Below are 21211 nucleotides of genomic sequence, written 5' to 3' on the forward strand. Positions count from 1 at the left end.
TTAGTAAGTCATAAAAACCTCTTAAAATTAATCTTTCATGCACATCTAGCTTATCCAAAGTTAGAATTTAATTAGATGGCCTTGCCACAAATGGGCTTACTACTTTATTTGCTCAATCAGTATATGTCTCTTCAGTAATTATAATTAATTCAAATCCCTGACGCACCTCCTAGCAAACAATGTAAAAACATCAGACAAAATGGAAATAAATAGCTTTACATTTCTCCAATTACGACATTCACTTTCATCCTCAAAATGCACATGTGAAATAACTGGGATAGGTGTTATTCTATATAGGAAAAGGCCACACAAAGAACCTATACCTCTGGTGACAGAGAAAGATGCTTGTCTGCAGCAGAAAATATATTATGTTTTTGACATTATGAAAATGATACAATGGCAAAGAGCCATCTGAGAAAGTTTGGTTTTAATAGTTTGCAAATACATGTTGAAATACAAACAGCAGCAAGAAAAAGAAGAGCTAAATTATTATTTATCTACATCTTTTTTTTTTTTAAGATTTTATTTATTTATTTGACAGAGAGAGACAGTGAGAGAGGGAACACAAGCAGGGGGAGTGGGAGAGGGAGAAGCAGGCTTCCCGCTGAGCAGGGAGCCCGATGCGGGGCTCGATCCCAGGACCCTGGGATCATGACCTGAGCTGAAGGCAGACGCTTAACGACTGACCCACTCAGGTGACCCAATTATTATTTATCTAGAACAACACTTCCTGTGGGAAAGAATCACTTCTAACTATATACAAAATTTACAATTGAGAAGCAGCCCAAAAAGTCTGTTGGGCCTTTATCCCACATGTCTCTCAGATACAATGAAAGGAAAAGTGGTGGCAGAAAACTTCATTTTTATTCATTCATTCATTCATTTACTTTTGGAGAGAGAGAAGGAGACAGAGAGAGAGAGTGTGAGCAGGGGGAGGGTCAGAGGAGGGAGAGAGAATCTTAGGCAAGCTCCATGCTGAGCGTGGAGCCCGACGTGAGGCTCGATCTCACAACCCTGAGACCATGACCTGAGCCAAACTCAAGAGTTGGATGCTTAACTGACTGAGCCACCCAGGCACCCCCCCCCCCCCCAAGAAAACTTTATTTTTAAAACCAAGAGGACAACAGGATCCACTGGATAAAACTGTTAGCACTGAGTATTTTTAAAAATAAAAGCCCTCTGTGAGTCACACTGCTCCCAATTAGGTAATCAGCCTAGCCATACAAAGGAAAGCTAGCCAGCTACATAGCAGACAGCCTTAGCGGGAGGTGGGACTAGGCATGAAGACCCCATTCCTCTGAATGCAGCCCCTTGTGCTGGCCACCATGGTGCTCTCTGCAAAGGGCAGGTCACAAGTACTGCCTGCCATTTGTTGGACACCTACCAGGGTCCAAGTACTCTTCATACATTATCTCATTTAATGCACCCAATAGTCCTATGAGGGTGGCTCACTCCCTTTTTAAAGCTGAAGAATGAGAGATTCATGAAGTAGGCTGCTGCAAATCCCTCAACAAGTGGGGAACATCATGCTAACCTAGGTCTGTTCAACTCTAAAACCTTACCCCCTTGCTGAATTTTGTCCCAAAGAACTCTGGGATAGGCCTGGGTTATTTAGGGAAAGTCACAATGACTACTGGTTCATGTTGCAGCCACTGTTTCAGAACTGGGAGTCCTGGACGGTGGATCGGAAACAGCCTTCTGGCTGAGACCCACACGGAAGGTCAGAGCCACTCCTCCTGCGGCCCTGCCTGTCACATGCACATGAAGCTCTGCAGAGACCACTGCTACTACAGAGGGACACTAGGGGACCTGCTTCCAGGAGCAGTTACCTCTTGTGTATACAGGCAGAAGGCAGAAACTATTTTGGATTTCCTTGCCTTTGGGCTCATAGAAGGGGCTCCATAAATCCTCACTGACTATGTTTCAGAGGTAAAACACATGGCAACACTAGATCCACAAAGAGAAGGCAGAAACCTCTGCTCCGGGTTTCAAAAAGCAGCGGTCAATACCAAGTGAGGAGCCCAGAGAATCCTTACTCCTGGATTAAAAGTCTCATCAGTAATTGTGAGGTGTATCTATTACTAAATGTGGCTACCCAGGTGGCAGTATCCAAATGTGCTCTGATGATGACAAAGGAGGGAAATAACAATGTGGTCCTTGGAGAGCCGGGCAAGCAGCGTATGACATCAACATGGCATCAAGCTCCAACACAAGCAAAAGGTCTGATGAGACAAAGGCTCATCTCAGGTTGCAATTCTCTGTGGAAATGGGCAGCCCAAGACCTGCTCACTTGCAGAAAATGACAAGGCACTCGGGTACCTGGGTCTCCTGGGTTTCTCCTCAGCCCCCTGGCATTATTTCCCTCGTGTTCATCCTGAGTCTTAGTCTAATCTCCTCTGAGGTCCTAACTAAACCAGACATAGGGAGAGTCGGGATTTTATCTTATTAAAATAGATATGGCTAATTTGTCTTTTCAAATTCATTTTAAATTAAATTGGATTTCCTCGGAAGGCTGCTAGGTCAGTTCCCCTGCTGCGAATGCAGGACAAAGGTTAATTGCACGCCCTTCACCAGCTCTTCTGCTCTCCTGGGCAGGCTCTGATAACCTGCCCCGGAGAGGTGGGGAAGGCTTTGGTTTATTGGGTGATAATGTTGCCATTAAAGCCATTTACCATTATGCCAAGAAACATTTTATTTTTTTTTAACTAAATAACAAGATATGATAGCAATAACAAGAATGAAATGCAATTATGTTACCAACTGATGGTTAGTTATTCTCAAGCACAAAACCCAGAGAATAGGACTTAACCTATTTGCTTCCCTAAAAGGCCCCAATACATGCAAAAGTACATACCCTCCTACAACAAACTGTTTTCTGGTTCCAGTGTAAAATTCCATTAACATTTTCACTTAATTTATCTTATTTAAACTGTCTATGTTCATGAGAATTTAACCCAGTAATTCCCTGTTATACAAAGCATAACAAAGTATGAATATTTAAATACAATGTAAATAAAACACTTTATCAATTATATTTTTGTATTCTAAATTAGTGACTTCACTTAGCATGTCTGCCTTGCACAGCACCACACTATTTTTCAATTAAAGGTCCAGATGTTTCAAAGGCTCCAGTAGGCAACGGCAGTTATGAGAAATGCTTTATCTGCATTGTAATCATCACCACCACATCAGCTCCAGGCTGCATTAACATGCTCATGTTTTATTTCAGCTCCCTTTCTAACAGAGCAGGTAATTATACAACACAGCAGAGAAACACAAGCCTAAGAGCTGGACAATTTCCGTACAAGTATCCACCTGAGCAACACATTTTCATACATAATCTTAAAATCTGGGGGGGGGGGGGGCTGCTTATTAGAAACAGTGACCATTCAGAATAATTTTTTAAAAATAAGAGTGAATCACAGACATACCAAATTCAGCCTCAAATACTCTCAAAGTGCAGGATGCCTTGCACAGACACATTTATGTATACTGAAAACCAATTGGAAGTTTGTGTGTATAAAAACCACTATCATTTGTTACAATCTAAATCATTTCTACTCATTTTTAATGCCAGTGTCATCTCTTAAACAAGTCAATTCTACCTTTATTCTTTCTATCCAAAAATGACAATTCACCTGAGCTGAGACTGAGCAAGTATAGCAATTATCCCTGTACCTATTAGATAAAAAATAATACAAGGGCAGAACAAAATGCAATTCTGACTGCTGCAACAAAAATGCTACTGCATTTATTACGAAATTAAATGACTCCCTTTCCCCAAAATGGAAAAGAATACCCTATAAGAAACACTGTTATGCTTAGTAAACACAGTATAATCTAATGGGAAAATATAGTTCCTCGTTGTTAAGAAAAACTAACAAAATTCACTTTAAGTATAATTTTAAAAATTATTCTACACATTTTTTTTTGTATTTTGAAATATTCCAAGAGGAGATGTCCTTGAAGATGCTATTCAAAAGATAAATGCCTTTAAAAACATTAAAACCTCTGATGGGTCAAATCCTGGCAGGTAACACTTCAGCATCTGAAAGCAGACAGCTTCCATTCCTTTCTGAAGGAACCTTAGGTGGAACATTTTTAATACATCACCATGTCACTTTTTAATGTGCCCCAATCTATTAACCACATGGCAAACTAACAGGGATTTTTAAAATATGGGTTTTATGGTTTTGTGCTGGTGACTAATTAAATAAATAGCCACTGCTTCACAAATCATCCCTCTAATTAGTCTAAAACAGACACTTTGCATTCACTGGTACTGCTGCCATCTGAAGCTCACAGAAGGGCAGGAGTGGTGCGGCACGGTCGCATCTCTGCACCTTGGAGCCCACTGTGGCAGGCCCCACGGCTGGCATCCCAGCCTGCCACCCAGAGGCAGAGGTGCCATCTCTGCAGGTGCTGCAGTCAGCTGGAATCTGATTCCAGCTGCTCAGAAAAGATGTTCTCCTTAATTATTCTCCCTCACCCTAAAGGAAACGATGGAACAACAAAGGAATAAAAGTGCAACCTCCAGCTGCAAACAGACGAGGTTTCACCAACACAGTTCCTAGACTGAGTAAGAAAGTTGGTTCTGGTTATCCAGTTTAGGAATAAGTATGCAGCTAGGTCAAACAGGCTTTCCTTAGAACTCAAAACATATCATTCTCTTAAACTCAGATATTAAGGAATTACTTCCAAATCTTATTATTTAAAAGACTGAGAAGGTCACTTTTTTAAAAGCTGATAGGAATTCAATCTAACTTGTTTTAAAATAGCATATTTTAAAAAATGGTAATTCCTCTGAAAGCAAATTAAAATTAAAGGTAATTTTTAGTGCCAGAAAAGAAAAAATCAAATGGGAATATCTCAAGAATCCAATTTTCTTCAGGAAATACATTAAGTAGTTTCTTAATCTTGGTATTTAAACTTCATTAGATAGGTTTAGAGAAAGGAAGGAAGGAAGGAAAGAAGGAAGGAAGAAGAGAGAAAGTGGGTGGGACAAACAGAAGGAGGGAAGGAAGATGGAAAAGAAAAGGGGACAGGCAGGGGGAAACGGAATGGGCAAGGAAATGGGAAAATTCAGTAGGGATAACACACCCAAGTGTGCTACAGAGTATTCTATAGAAAGGCTGTCCTCATTTCCCCTCTAGGAGACCCTTTCTAAGAATGGGAGGAAATAGGGTATAGTAAAACAACATTTGGCCCCTCAAGCAAGATAGACTAAAGGGTCCTATGCTCTTGGCTAAATCATATAATCCTGTTCAGCCTCAGTTTCCTTCCATACTAGACAGGATTTTAGCCCCTACTCTATATAAATTATATAGGGACATTGAGATGCTGTCGCTAAAGCATCTAGCATATTCCTTACACGGAACAGATGATCAACAAATGGTGGACGTGATGGTGGCCATGAGAAATGGGTTGAAGGCAGACCCTAAGTTACTTATTTTCATCTTACAGCACCTTTGTGAAAGAGCCTACGTAAGTGCAGCCAATACTGCACATGCTATGTTCCAAATACAAAAAAGAGACAAAAGCACAAAATGTACATGAACACAGAACTACCATATATACTCACCGTATTGAACAAAACCCAAATCACCACCAACTAAGACGAAATTTAATCTTTATTGGGCACAGGGATAGGGGAGGGTGTTTCTCAGCCTGTTTATGTAGAAGAAATTGGAGGGAAAATGAATGAGCTTTCTGAGCATGTGGAGAAAAAGGAAGCCTCATGCCCTGTTGGTGGGAGTGTAAGCTGGTGCAGCCACTGTGGGAAACAGCGTGGAGGGTCTTCAAAAAGTTAAAAATAAAACTACCCTACATCCCAGCAATTGCACTACTATTTACCCAAAGAATACAAAAACACTAATTCAAAGGGATATATGCACCCCTATGTTTATAGCAGCGTTATCTACATTATCTACAAAAGCCAAGATATGGAAACAGCCCAAGTGTCCATCAACCGATGAATGGATAAAGAAGATGTGGCGTGTGTGTGTGTGTTTGTGTGTGTGTGTTTTAAGTATATGTTAGTTGCCTTCCTATTTTGATAGGAGTAGAATTCATTGCATTCTTGAGAACTTTCACTTGTTTTTCCAGTTCATGTCTACTTACTGTCTCAGTCACTATAGTATTAGGTGAAACCACGTGGAATTGCCATTTTTGTAGGTTATAAACCATGACCGTCAGCAGTTTCATGTGACTCAACTTAATGTAACAGAAATTATTTGAATGTCTAATATATGCCAGAGTGCCTACTATGCTAATTCATTCATTCTTCCCAGCTTCCCTATAAAATATATATTACTTTCACCATTTTGGGAAGGAGAAACTGAGGCTCTCAGAGATGAACACACATGCCTGAATTTACACAGCTAGTAAGTAGTGAAGCCAGATTTCAAGCCAGATCTTGTTAAATCCAAAGCTCAACTGTTTTCTTTTTTTTTCAAAGTTTTTATTTTAATTCCAGGTGGTTAACATACAGTGTTATATTAGTTTTAGGTGTACAGTGTAGTGATTCAACACTTCCATACATCACCCGGTGCTCATCTTGACAAGTGCACTCCTTAATCCCCATCACCTATTTCAGCCATTCCCCCCACCCACCTCCCCTCTGGTAACCATCAGTTTGTTCTCTGTAGTTAAGAGTCTGTTTCTTGCTTTGTTTCTCTCTCTCTCTCTCTCTCTTTTTTCCTTTGTGCTCGTTCATTTTGTTTCTTAAATTCCACATATGAGTAAAATCATATGGTATTTGTCTTTCTCTGACTGACTTATTTGGCTTATCATAATACTCTCTAGCTCCATCTAATTCATTGCAAATGGCAAGATTTCATTCTTTTTTATTGCTGAATAATATTCCATTGTGTCTGTGTATGTGTTTTAAGTATCAAGCCCAACGCAGGGCTTGAACTCACGACTCATGAGATCAAAACCCTAGCTGAAATCAAGAGTTGGACACTTAACCGATTGAGCCACCCAGGCACCCCATAAAAGGAGTTTTTTAAGACTGGCTCATGATTCCAATAATATAACAGCTAATATTTATTCAATACTTACAACAGGGCAAATACTATCCCATATATTTGATGTCTATAGTACTAGCTTAGGTAATCCCTAATCCTTAGAATCTTCTAATTCTTAGAAGAACTCAGTGAAACAGATTCAACTATTCTCCCCATTTTACAGAAGAAATGGAAGCCTAAAGAAATGAAGTAACTTGCTCAATGTCACACAGCTGGTGAAGCCACGATGTCAACCTGGAGCTAACTCCTGAGCCCAAGTTCTTACTCACCACTTAAAATTGCCTCTGAACACTGCAAAGCTGCTTGTTTTGCTTTTAATAAAATTACGGGTGGACAAGGGACTAGAATAGGCATTTCTCCAAAGAAGATATACAAATGGCCAATAAACACATGAAAAGATGCTCAACATCACTACTTAGAAGGAAAATGCAAGTAAAAACTACAATGAGATAGCAATTTACACCCATCAGGATGGCTACTATCAAAAAAACCCCGGAAAACTGCAAGTTGGTGAGGATGTGGAGAAATTGGAAACCTTGTGCACTATTGGTGGAAAAGTAAAATGGTATGGAGGTTCCTCAAAAAAATTAAAAATAGAATTACCAAAGGACCCAGCAATTCCTCTTCTGGGTATATATCCAAAAGAACTGAAAGCAGGGTCTTGAAGAGGTATGTGTACACTCATGTTTCCTGCAGCATTCTTCACAACAGCTAAAACATGAAAACAACCCAGGTGTCCATTGACAGATGAATGGATAAGCAAAATATGGTATATACATATGATGTAATGTTTCTCAGCCTTAAAAAGTAGGGAAATTCTACAATATGCTACAACATGGATGAAACTTGAGGATTATGCTAGGTGAAATAAACCAGTCACAAAAACACAAATACTGTATGATTCCACTTATATGAGATACTTAGAGTAGTCAAAATCACAGAGACAGAAAGTAGAATGGTAGTTGCCAGGGGCTGGGATGAAGAAGGAAAGGAGAGTTATTGTTTAATGGATATAGAGTTTCAGTTTTACAAGATGAAAAGAGTTATGGAGACGGATGGTGGTGATGATCATACAGTAGTCGCCCCTTATCAGCAGTTTCACTTTCTACAGTTTCAGTTACCTGTGGTCAACTATGATCCAAAAGCAGATGAATTCTCCTTCTGAAACACTGTCAGAAAGTAGCCTAATGCTACATCACAATGCCTATGTCACTCACCTCACTTCATCTCATCACGTAGGCTTCACATCATCACAAGAAGGGTAAGTACAATAAGATATTTTGAAAGAGAGACCGTATTCACATAACATTTTTCTTTTTTTTAGTTTTACAACTCATTTAATGGCAACTGGTAATCATCAAATTATTATTTTCGTGTTTTTTTTTAAATTTTTTAAAGATTTTATTTATTTATTTGACAGAGAGAGAGAGACAGTGAGAGAGGGAACACAAGCAGGGGGAGTGGGGGAGGGAGAAGTAGGCTCCCCGCTGGGTAGGGAGCCTGACGCGGGGCTCGATCCCAGGACCCTGGGATCATGACCTGAGCCGAAGGCAGACGCTTAACGACTGAGCTACCCAGGTGCCCCCAAATTATTATTTTCAAAAGTTATTACACTAGCTGTGCTGTCATTTCTCCAGGATGACCAGATACCTAGAGTCACAGACATTTCCCACATATGATGCACCATATAAATTAGACTTGGTTTATCACCAGCATTGATAAAATCAGACCTAGGGAAAGAACTAGGTCTGAGGACACATGCATGGTCTTAATAGAGCAAATGTTTAGCCTGCCCTGATTATTACAAAATCAGAACAGTGAGAATATTCATGAACTTACAGTATATTGTTATAGTTGTTCTATTTTATTATTAATCTCTTACTGTGCCTAATTTATAAATTAAACTTTATCGTAGATATGCACGTATAGAAAAAAAAACATTATACATATAGGGTTCAATACTATACGCAGTTTCAGGTATCCACTGGGGGTCTTGGAACAGATGTCCTGTGGATAAGGGGGGACTACTGTATGACATTATGAATGCATTTAATATCACTGAACTGTACATTTCAAACTGGTTAAGATGGTAAAACAAAAAACAAAACCACAACTTAAAAAAAAAACAACAACAAATACTGTATGGCGACAAGAAGCAAATTATTTACAAATCACTTTCTGGGCCTTCCAAAGGATGGACATATCAGAAGGGAAGCAAACCCCAGCAGTGAGAGTATTTCATACCAGTCCCTGCAGTGACTAGGATGATGATACATTAAAAAGCTCCACTGTAACCATGGCATTCTAGGAAACCACTTCTCCCATATCACAGTGTTATTTAAAAAGAAAAAAAATGCAGACACGCTTCGAAGTTTCCAGGAAAAGTCCTAAAGTTTTAATCAAACAGCTGCTGTGTTCCCATTATGTTATAGTCAAGCCTTTTCACTCTGTGACAAAGGCAGCAGAGCTTTTCGTTTATTTGTTCATTTATCTACTTATGTTTATGTCTTACTTCCTGAATCCTTTCATGTAAACAGCGAACAAGTCATCACAGAAAGGGAAATGGCACTGACAGTGGATGCTATGAATCCACTCCTTTTAAAAAAAGAATTCAAGTCAAGGAAATCCCCAAACGCCACGCTTTCAAAGCCAGGATTGTAAAAGCAATCACATTTGCATTTAAGGCTTCCTGGAGCCGCCTCTGTGGCACCAAAATGCACCAAAGATAAGGAAGATGTTTGTGCTAAGGTGGGGAAGTGGAAACATCAGCATTTCTGCCTTCAGCCCATTATTTCTGCTCGCCAGACAGCACCTGAGAAAGCATCGGGAGTGGTGTCTTCCACGAAGCCACTGCTCCTGTAAAGCCTGCACTCAGGGGTTTCCCTGGGGTTTCCTTTCCGACAATTGCAGCAGAGATTCTGAGAGGAGCCCAAACGAGTTGCCTTAACCTTCCCGTAAACTGATATTTCCATAGAGGATTAAGACAAACGTTTCTAATAAGCCAATTTCCTTTACTAAAAAACTAAAGTGACAATAGTAGTACCAAGAGAAATACACAAAGACAATGAATAAGACACACTTTTCTTGTCTTTGGGCATGCAAAAATATAGAGCAAAAGGTTAGATGGAGGTGGGCTACACAATTTCCTCTTACATCTGATGCTCTACACTGGAGCCTAATGAAAAGTTATACAAGAATTTCATTGAGGCCTGCTCTACCAGGGGGAAGAGGAAAAAAGTCTAAATGCTTCATATAATCTGATATATGCTGATGCTGCATGGTATATATTTCTGTATTCTTGTTTATTATAAATTTTCTATTCAGAAGAATGCAACTATATCTCTTTTCCAATAAGGTACACTTCCAGAACTCTGGGGATGCCAAACGGTTCCTTGTTGAACTGGTGAGAATGAAAATCCCTAACTATCCTTGAGGTCCCTATAGAAGGGAACAAGCATCCTTCTCCTAAAGTAAGCTAGGCAGCTCCCTTGGGCCACAGGAAGTGAGAACTCCCTCTGACCCGAAGGGGAAGGGATATATATGCTCCTGAACTAACTAAACAGAACACAAAAGAAAAAGCCAGAGTAGAGAATATCCTTACTAAATCCAAGTCTTGGAAAGCTGAGGGGAGCCAGAGGGCCTTCTTGGCTTTGGTCACCTGCCAAGCTTCATATTGCTTTTCTCATCTTCTAATACTGCGGTACCTTTCTTGCTTTTCCCTTTATGGTTGTGTCTGCCATATACCCATATTCAGTTTTACACTATTACATGTATAATGTGAGATACTTCACATTTTAACACTCTGTATTAACACCTTGAACACTTCCGGAAAGAGAATGGCTAAAATTAAAAACAGCTAACATTTACTCTGTGTGTCAGGCACCAGGCTGAGCCCTTTACATATATTATCCTTTGATCCTCAAAACTGCCCTTACCCCATTTTACAGATAAATAAATATTAAGAAGTTAAAGAAATCATTAAAAGTCACACAGCTAGTGAGAGAACTCAGATGGAAACCCAGGTCCGATGGGACTCAAAAGACCACAATCTTTAACTTACGATAATTCTCCCCAAAACCAATATATTTTTAAAGTTTTTTTTTTTGGAGGGGAAAAGCCTTGTATTATATTTTCATGAAATCAAGAACAATGACATATTTATGCATAAACTGTCTCTCTCTTTCTCATCCTTCTATAATACTCTTTCTACAACAGTTAAGACAACCCATTAGAAAAAATGTTCTATTTTACTAAAGGACTTCTATTTCAGCCATATGGCAAAATATGTACCCTGACCAACACTGCACAGACTCAGAAAATCCACTGAAACCCAAAGAGAAAAAGAAAAAAAAAGTCTGCATCTAAACATGGAACTGCACATACACGAGGCAAACACTAACCAAATGGAGCTGGTATAGCTATGTTAAGCGGGAGAGGGGTCACTAGAGATAGAGTCACAAATCACAAATAGTTCAATTTACCAGGAAGAAATAATTCTGAACTTGTATGAACCTACAAACATAGCCTAATATGTAAAAGAATATCTGTCAGAACTCTAAGGGAAAATAGGCAATCTATCAACACAGTGGAAGATTCTAATGTATCTTTGTCTAACTGATAGTGCAAGCAGACAAAAAATAACAAATAAAGGTACAGATTTTAACAAAAGTAACAGGCTTGACCTAAGGGCCATATTTAGAATCCTGCAACCAAGAGCAGCAGTTGCTCCAGTATTCTTTCCAGATTCACAGGTAGTATTTATGAAAAGCGACCTACATTAGTGGACATAAAACCACGCTCAACAAATTTCAAATAATTGGTATCATTAGGCCATCTTCTCTAACCACAGAACAATAAAGTTAGAATCAATAACTAAAAAGCAAAATTATAAAAACCTAATAGGTTTGGAAATTTATAAACACATAAATAATTCATGTATCAAATAGGAAGTAATAGGAGTTAAAAATATCTAAGGACAGACATATCCAAAAAATGTGAGATTATGAGATAAAGCTAAAGGCTGAAGGACCTGCACCTCCACAGCAAGTAAACACTATAATGATTCCCCCAAAGTATCTATGGCCATTTTGCAATCATACACTGACAAAGAGGAATACCAACACTTCAAGAACTGTTGGACATTGTTGAAGCTAAAAATGGACCATGGCTATACTATAGTCCCACTCAGGAGGGGCCTTAAAAGACAACAGTGATAGGGAATCTTCCCAATAGTCAGAGTTTAGGACAATGTGTTTGTTCATCTTCTTTGTGTCAAAGTGAAGGCAAGTGTCAGGAGGTTAAAATGTGTAGACTCTTGGGACCTTGGACCTCAGTAGAGTCCTCATTATCCTACCCAGTAAGAGTGGCTCACTGTGCCTAAACTGTGCAAACAACAATGGTTTATGCTGAACACCTCCCTTCCTTCTAGGACTCTGGAATTTTGGTACATGCTAGGCAGAGGGCGCCCATGTGACGAGCTTCCAATAATTCCAAGGCTACCAAAACTCCATATCAAAACCTGAAACCGTGGGCACTGAGTCTCTAATAAGCTTCCCTAGGAGATAGTATTTTGCCCATGCTGACAAAACTCATTGCTGGGAGGAATTAAGCATATCCTGTGTGATGCCACTGAGAGAGGACTCTTAGACACATGGACCTAGACCTCATCCCATAGGCCCTTTCCCTCTGTTGATGGTACTTTGTATCCTTTTGCTGTAATAAATCATAGACATGAGTCCAACTCTATGCTGAGTCCTGTAAATCCTCCTAGTAAATCGCTGTCTGGGGGATTCCCAACACAGACTTGCTTTAACTTCAGCCAGTCTCTTTGTTATTGGCCTCTCCAGTGCTGGCACAATGGACACGTGAATAGAGGAGCCATGGTGGCAGAGACTGAGGCTATATATAGGCCCAGCACCATTATCTCCCACTCACCAAGGCTGACATTGCTCCTGCCTACTGTCAAATATCCAACCTGACAGCAAAATAGAAAAATGGTGAGTCCCTAATGCAGCATCATCCCTAAGAAGACCAACCAGCCATTTGGTGGCAAGCTGAATGCACTGGACCCCTTCTACTCTGAGAGTGGTTTTGGCAGAGCCCAACACTTATTCAAGTATGGGTTTGCATTTCCTGCCAGTAATGCCTCAGCTAGTACCAGTATCTCAGAGTGTCTGATCCAGCAAAGTGGTAGCCCACCTAATACTCCACCAGACTGAGAAATCCACTTTATAGCAAAGGAGATGTAACAGTAGCGTATCATACATGGTCACATCATACACCACACGACCCAAAAACGTATCATACATGGTCACAGCACACACCACACGACCCAAAAGCTGTGTGTCTACAAGAGTGATTGAACAACATGTTGATGGTACAGACGGTACAGGCACTAGCTCACAGACGACACCTGTTAGGCTGGGATGCCATTTCCAGGATGCCACATATATACTAAAAATCAACAACCATTCTACGGTATTATGTCCCCAGCAGAGAAAATACATGGTTCTAGGAACCAAGAAGCAGCAGCAAGATTAGCCATTATTCCCAGTGACCCATTTGCGGAATGCTTCCCATCTCTAGAAATTAGGGCTCTGTGAATTTAGAGAACCTGGTTCCCAAAGGGAGAACACTTCCGCCAAGAGACACAGCAAAGTCCCACTAAATGTTAAACTATGGCTGCCACTCATGCTCATTGTGTCAAGTGATATCAGGCACAAAGAAAAAGCACAATCCTGACAGGAGTTATTAATTCTCATCAGGAGAAAGCAGGGCTGCTGTTACATAACAGGGGCAAGAAGGAACACATCTGGCCAGTAAATCTTCTGGGGCATATTTTGTTCCCCTTTTGCCCAATTTTGATGGTAAATGGAAAAATGAAGCAGCCACAGCCTTTGAACAGGGACTTGGACCCTCAGGGATAAGGGTCTGAGTCATCATACCATAAAAGCCATTGAGAGCAGCAGAGATGCTAATTGAGATTGAAGGGACTAAAATGGATACTTGAAGAGGTGGATGAGTTTCAGTTGTGTCCTCAGGAGCAGTTGTCCTTAGGAGCAGTTGCAGAAATGCAGACTACAGTTTATTCCACTAACCTTCCTTGTATAAGTTTCCCCAAAGAAAAGAAGCCCACCACAGATGTGAAGGAATGGCCCCAAAATTTTAAGAAACAAATAAATACAAGTGACACCAAGGGTAGACTGGCATGGTCCCTGGCTGCACCACCCAGATGCCATCTTCAGGAATGAAGGGCATATTCTCCAACTGCTGGGATGGCTGCTATCAGCTGCTAGTCTTTTCCTGGAATTAAACAGGCTGATAGACCACCTTGTCCAAGACCACACCCCCTTTTCAGGGCAGCTAGCATTCAATGATAAGTCACAGGCAAGGAATACAAAGGCCTGGCCTCTTATCCCATCTTATCTTATGCGGCAACCCTGAAGTGTCATCCTAATTTCAGAGTGCCCCATGGTGTCAGCACTACAACTCCTCCTTCTACCCAATCCTGTTTCCTTCTCTTCTCCCCATAGATGTTGATCCAGAAAGCACTCTCTAATAATTAATTTCCTGCACGTGTATCTCCACTTCAGATTCTGCTTCCCATGAGACCTAACCTGCTACAACAGTTTATTAGCAAGTTCTAACAAACATTCAAAAACAGATAATGCTACTATTACCCATATTATTCAATGGTACTGAAAAACAATAATTCCAAGGCTACCAAAACTCCATATCAAAACCTGAGAGTATGAGATAGGAACACTACAGGCCAAGTTTACTTGTGAACAAAGATGCAAAAATCCTAAAGAAAATATTAGCAAACCAATCCAGCACTATATAAAAGCTAGGATACTTGATGACGAAAGTTTATTTTATTTTGTCATATGCAAGGTTGGTTAAACCAAGAAAATAAATGTATATAATTGATCAGATCAAGAAATTAAAGGAAAAAATAATATGGCAGTATACGTATAGAAAAAGCACTCAGTACATTCAACATTCACTCATGATTAAAAAATGATAATCTTAGCAAACTAGGAGTAAAAGGGATCTTTCTTAATCCAACACAAGCCATCTACCAAATAACAAACATCATTCTTTTTTTTTTTTAAAGATTTTATTTATTTGACAGAGAGAGATATAGCGAGAGAGGGAACACAAGCTGGGGAGTGGGAGAGGGAGAAGCAGGCTTCCCGTGGAGCAGGGAGCCCAATGTGGGGCTCGATCCCAGGACCCTGGGATCATGACCTGAGCCGAAGGCAGACACTTAACGACTGAGCCACCCAGGCTCCCCAACAAACATCATTCTTAATGGTGGAATATTGAAAGTATTTCCTTAATATCAGGAACATAACAAGATTACATTTTTCAGCATGGTATTAGAGGTCTTAGCCAGCTCAGTAAGGCAAGAAAAAGGAAAGTAGAAGGGTTAGAAAGAAAACAGCAAGACTATCATTATTTGCAAATCACTGACTCCAGAGAAAACCAAAAAAGGCATGAAACAGGATTGCTAAAAGTTTACTAAGGTTGCTGAAATTAAACCAATGCAGAAGAATCAACTGCCTCTGTTAATGATGAAAATCTTTGTTAGGTGAATAAATACAACTGGGAGGAGGAGGAGGAGAGGAAGAAGAAGAATAAGGAGGAGGAAGAGGAAGAGAGGAAGAATCAACTGCTACTTATAAACACTAGCAACAAACAGACACTATGATTTAAACGATATGGGGAGCAGAACCAAAAAATATTAAGTATTTGTAAATCAATCTAAAGAAGACATGAGACTTCTATGGAGAAAATCATAAAATTTTTATGAAAGACATTTTAGATCACTTAAGTAAATGAAGAGATATACATGTTTAAAATAGTAAAGATATAAATTCTCCCAAATTGATCTACAAATTCAGTCCAATCAAAATCTCAATAGGAATTTTTAAAAAACTTGACAGTTTCATAATTTATATGGAAGGGTCAAGAATATACAGGATGCTCATAATTAAGAAAAAAAGAGTTTAAGGGGCATGATTTACCATATATCAGAAACTGTTTTAAGTCTGAAATAATTAAGATAGTGTGATATTAACCTAGGGAAAACAAACCACTGGAAAAGAAGAGAGGGCTCAGAACCGGTAGCACACAAAAAGGGAAGTTTGGTATCTGTATGATTGAGCTAGCACCACGGAACAGGGGGAAATGGGACTTAAATAACTAATGCCCAGACAACTGATCAACCATCCAGGAAAAAAACTGAAATTGCACCTTTACCTCACACTACATGTCTTAAAAAAATAATAATTCCAGATTATTTAAATACAAAACCTTAAATACAACATATGAAAATATCTTTATGATCTTGGTGTAGGGAAGGATTTCTTAAACAAGACAAAAAAAGTATAAGTAATGAAGCAAAAGACTCATAAATTCGATACATTAAAAATAAGAATTTCTGTTCATCAAAAAACACCACAGGTCGCCTGGGTGGCTCAGTCAGTTAAGCGTCTGCCTTCAGCTCAGGTCATGATCCTTGCGTCCTGGGATAGAGCCCCACGTTGGGCTCCCTGCTCAGCGGGGAGCCTGCTTCTCCCTCTCCTCCCTACTCGTGCTCTCTCGCTATCTCTGTTGCTATCTCTGTATCTCTCTCAAATAAATAAATAAAATCTTAAAAAAGAAAAAAACACCACAAAGATAATGAAGACAAGCCACAAATCAGAAGAACATTTCTGCAATAAAATGATTAGTATCCACATACATAAAAATGTTTACTATCCAGGGGCGCCTGGGTGGCTCAGTTGGTTAAATGTCTGCCTTGGCTCAGGTCATGATCCCAGGGTCCTGGGATCGAGTCCCACCTCAGGCTCCTTGCTCAGTGGGAAGCCTGCTTCTCCTTCTCCCTCTGCCTGCCACTCCCCTTGCTTGTGCTCTCTGTCAAATAAATAAATAAAATCTTTAAAAAAAATGTTTACTATCCAAAATACATTTTTGAAAATTCCTTCAAATCATTAAGAAATGATAAACAACAGGGCACCTGGGTGGCTCAGTTAGTTAAGCATCTGACTCTTCATTTCTGCTTACGTCATGATCTCAGGGTCATGAGATTGAGCCCCATGTCAGGCTCCACACTCAGCAGAGTCTGCTTGAGATTCTCTCTCTTCCTCTCCTTCTGTCCCTCCCTCCCTCTAAAATAAGTAAATATTTTTAAAAATGATAAACAAAAATGGGCAAAGGATTTGAACAATATTTCACAGAACGGGAAATATGAATAACCAATGCACACACAAAAGATGTTCAATTCCAGTTATAATCTGAGAAACACAAATTCAAATCACAATGAGAGATAATTTCATACCTGCAAGACTGGAAAAAATTAAGGCTGATGGGATAATTGGGATACTTACACACTGCTATAAATGGGAATAATCACTTTGGGAAAACAATTTGTTATTCTCTATTAAGGCTGAAGCTGCATTCATATCCTGTGACCCTGTAATTCCAAACCTGCATGTATTCTGGAACAGGATTTTTGAAACCATGGTCCTGAGGGTTGGGAAATCAATTTAGGCAATTCTGACCAATATTTATTTTTTTCAAGATTTTATTTATTTATTTGACAGAGAGAGAGAGAGAGAGAGAATGGGCAAGGGGAGTGGCAGGCAGAGGGAGAGGGAGAAGCAGACTCCCCGCTGAGCAGGGAGCCTAACGAGGGGCCCCATCCCAGGACCCTAGGGCCATGACCTGAGCTGCAGGCAGAGGCTTAACCAACTGAGCCACCCAGGCACCCCAATATTTCTTGAATTAACTACAACAGACTAGATTAGAATAAAAAGTATCAGAGTGCATTTGCACTTAGTGAAGGTAAGTATTCTTAGATGAAAATTTTGCTTCCATATGTTATATATTCATACATATGTGTGTACATCACACATTACAGGTATGTATGCTGGGTCGGGATATAAAATGTATCTCCCATTACAGATGTGATTCATGGTCAAACATGTTTCTAAGCCTCTGCCTTGGGTTAATTCTTGCACATGTAAATTATTTATAAACAGTACTGTTTGTAGTAGCAAGAACAACCCAAATGTCCATCAACAACCGAATCGATAAATAAATTACAGTATATTCATACAATGGAGTTTCTCCATTAATGAAAATAAATTAATTACAGCTACAGCCATCAACGGGTGAATCTCAGGAACATAATGTTGAGAGAAAAAAGTTACAGAAGAATTTAAAGCATAATTCCATTAAAATAAAGTTCAAAAATGCATTGTTTAGAGATACAAACATAAGAGATAAAGCTATAAGGAGAATCAAGAGAACTAAAGACACTTCTGTGAGTGGGAGGAGAGCAAGAACAATACAGAGGGGACTTCAAAAGTAAAAACAATGTTCTTCCTCCTACACTGGGTGATGGGTACATGAGTGATTACTACGTAATTATTTATACCTCAGATATATCTTTAAAATGTTTTTCTGCATTTACTCAATATTTTAATTTTCAAAAATTTAAGACATATTTACAAGTAAACCATATCTATATTTCAAAGATGGATAAGGACCCTCACAAACTTTTCAGCTTACGTGGAGAAGAAAAGTACTCCATTATTCCCACAAACTTTCCAGCTTTTGTGGAGAAAAAAAAGTACCCAATTATTCCCAAGTAACCAACAATTTCCTTTAAGGACTTAGGGAGGGAGGAGGGGAAAGAGAAATGTATTATGTGCTAAAAGCATTTTTAACAATTTCTCTTCATATTCTTTCCTCATCAAATTCTCTGGTCCGCTATAGTTTACAAATCAAAAAACCCTCTTAAAGCAGAAGGCTGAATGCTAGAGACAACTCATTATAGGACTACTATGAATCAAGGAACAGCATGTTCACAGGAAAAAGCAATCCAAAATTTCTACTAAGTTTAATGGAAGCTCTGGAAAACCTCAAAAGGATTTCAGCTGCTAATCAAATGTTGTTTTATATTTGATTAAATGCAAGATTATTAATTGAACACCAAGACATAATCTTATGGGGGTATATTGTCAAGTATTACTTTTTTCCCAGAGTGAAAGAAAAAAGAGTACCAAGTGATTTCTAGGGAGCAAATACACACCTCAAATGATATTTTTCAACAAAGGCAAAAAAAAAAACCCCCCAAAACATGCACCCTGTTTAATACAGGATCTTATAAGCACTGCAGGAAAGGTCATTAGAATACAAAGACATTTTCCAACTCTGCCCTCCTTTTTTTCACTCTTTAAAATTTGTCTTAATATTCCCTGCTTGGCACGGACACTGGCTGGCTAGCTACATTTTAGCAATGTTTACATCTTGAAATCTAAAGAAAGAATGAACATTTACTTAATGCCAACTTTTAGCTTAATGTCAAGTACATGGTGGTGGTGGTAGTGACAATGTAATAGCAACAACAGTAGAGAAAGTAGTCAGAGGTACAGAAGTAGAAATGAAAGAGGTAAAATGAAATTGCTATATTATTCTATATATTACTGTATATTAATAATGTTCTTATATATATGGAAATCTTGTAAGAATTAAAAACTATAAGTCGAATTTGGTAATGTAAAGGATATACAAAATTAACATAGAAATTAGCAGCCTTCATACACACGGTTAGAAAATAAGGCCCCATATACAATGCAAAAAAAAACCACACAAAAAAACCTTCCCCAAATAAATAAATTCAAAATCCAGAAGTTATAAAGGAAAAATAATAAATTTCACACCTTAAAAAATGTTTTGTGTATAGTCCAAAAAATCTATAAGCAAAGGCAAAAGATATACAAGATAAACAATAAACTGGACTAATCCCCCTAATATATAAAGAACTAGAAAAAAATAAAAAGATCAAGAATCCAATACATCTGCAAAGTTTACAAAACTGCAAAGGTTCTTAAACGAATGAAAGGCTCAACCTCACTCATAAGAGAAAGGCAAATTAAAATTACACAGATTCACTTTTCACCTATTAGAATGGCAAAAGTCCAAACATTTTATAAATTCTATGGTGAGGCTGTGAGGAACCGCACACTCTCTTATATTGCTGGTTAGAATGTAATTGGCACAAACTCTATGGAGGGCAATTTGGCAATACTTACAAAAATTACAAACGCATATTCCCTTTGACCCAGCAATTCTGCTTCTTGGAATTTATCCTACATATATAATTGCACACATGCAAAATGCTATGTGTACAAGATTATTCACTGTTGCATTGTTTGTAATAGTAAAATATTAGAAATAACTCAAGTCTCCTTCAACAGGGAACTGGCTGAATAAATTATAATATTTCCTAACAATGGAATACTATGCAGCTATATGAAGGAATGAGAAATTTTCTGGGCACTATTATAGAGTGATTTCCAAGTTATATTATTAAGTTAAAAAAGCAACCTTTGGAACAGTGTTAATAGTATGTTACGTTTTGTGTAAAAGGGGAGAAAAGTAAGAATATATATTCATATTTACATATAGACATACTGGAAGATATACAACAGACTAGTAAAATGGATATGGGTAGGCACTAGATGAATAGGGGGCAGGAGGGAAAGAGACTTTTCACTGTGTAATACCTTTTCACATTTCTGGATCATAAAAAGCACTGCCCCTTGGGGTGCCTGGGTGGCTCAGTCAGTTAAGCATCAGACTCTTGGTTTCGGCTTAGGTCATAATCCTGGGGTCATGGAATTGAGCCCTGAGTCAGGCTCCACGCGTTGAGCTTGCTTAAGATTCTCCTCTCCCTCTCCCTCTGCCCCTCCCCACTCTCTCTCTCAAAAAAAAAAGCCCTGCTTTTTAAAACATGAAACATTAAATCATGAAATCAAAACATGAAATAAAAAAAGTAAGACAAAAATAACAATAGCAGCTATCATTTACTGAGTACTTTTTTTAAGGTGGGCATGTATTAAACTCACTTAATCCTTTTAACACACTGAAGTAGGTCATATTAACCCCAGTATAAAGGAGAGACGACTAAGGCTCCAAAAAGTTTCAAATTTGTAAACCAGTGATATCACCTATCTCTCAGGCTGTTGTGAGGATTAAATGAGATAATATATATAAAATACTTAGCACAATGCCTAATACACAGTAAATGCTTAATCAATGATTTACCATTCCAAGGCAATAACTATTTTCAAAGATGTTTCAATCAATTGAACCATATAAAATACAAT

The 21211-nt window shown here is 38.8% G+C and overlaps 1 protein-coding gene and 1 non-coding gene across 7 annotated transcripts in view; both read right to left on the bottom strand.

The window, feature by feature from the left end:
- The window catches only part of MAPKAP1 (MAPK associated protein 1), a 246813-nt gene that overhangs the window by 145485 nt on the left and 80117 nt on the right, over positions 1-21211 (bottom strand). The window lies entirely within an intron of this gene.
- Positions 8730-8861, bottom strand: LOC123326566. The gene has a single exon (XR_006541182.1). It is a non-coding gene; the product is annotated as a small nucleolar RNA SNORA72 (small nucleolar RNA).

Source organism: Neomonachus schauinslandi, chromosome 13, assembly GCF_002201575.2.
Source record: "Neomonachus schauinslandi chromosome 13, ASM220157v2, whole genome shotgun sequence".
NCBI classification, from domain to species: Eukaryota; Metazoa; Chordata; class Mammalia; order Carnivora; family Phocidae; genus Neomonachus; species Neomonachus schauinslandi.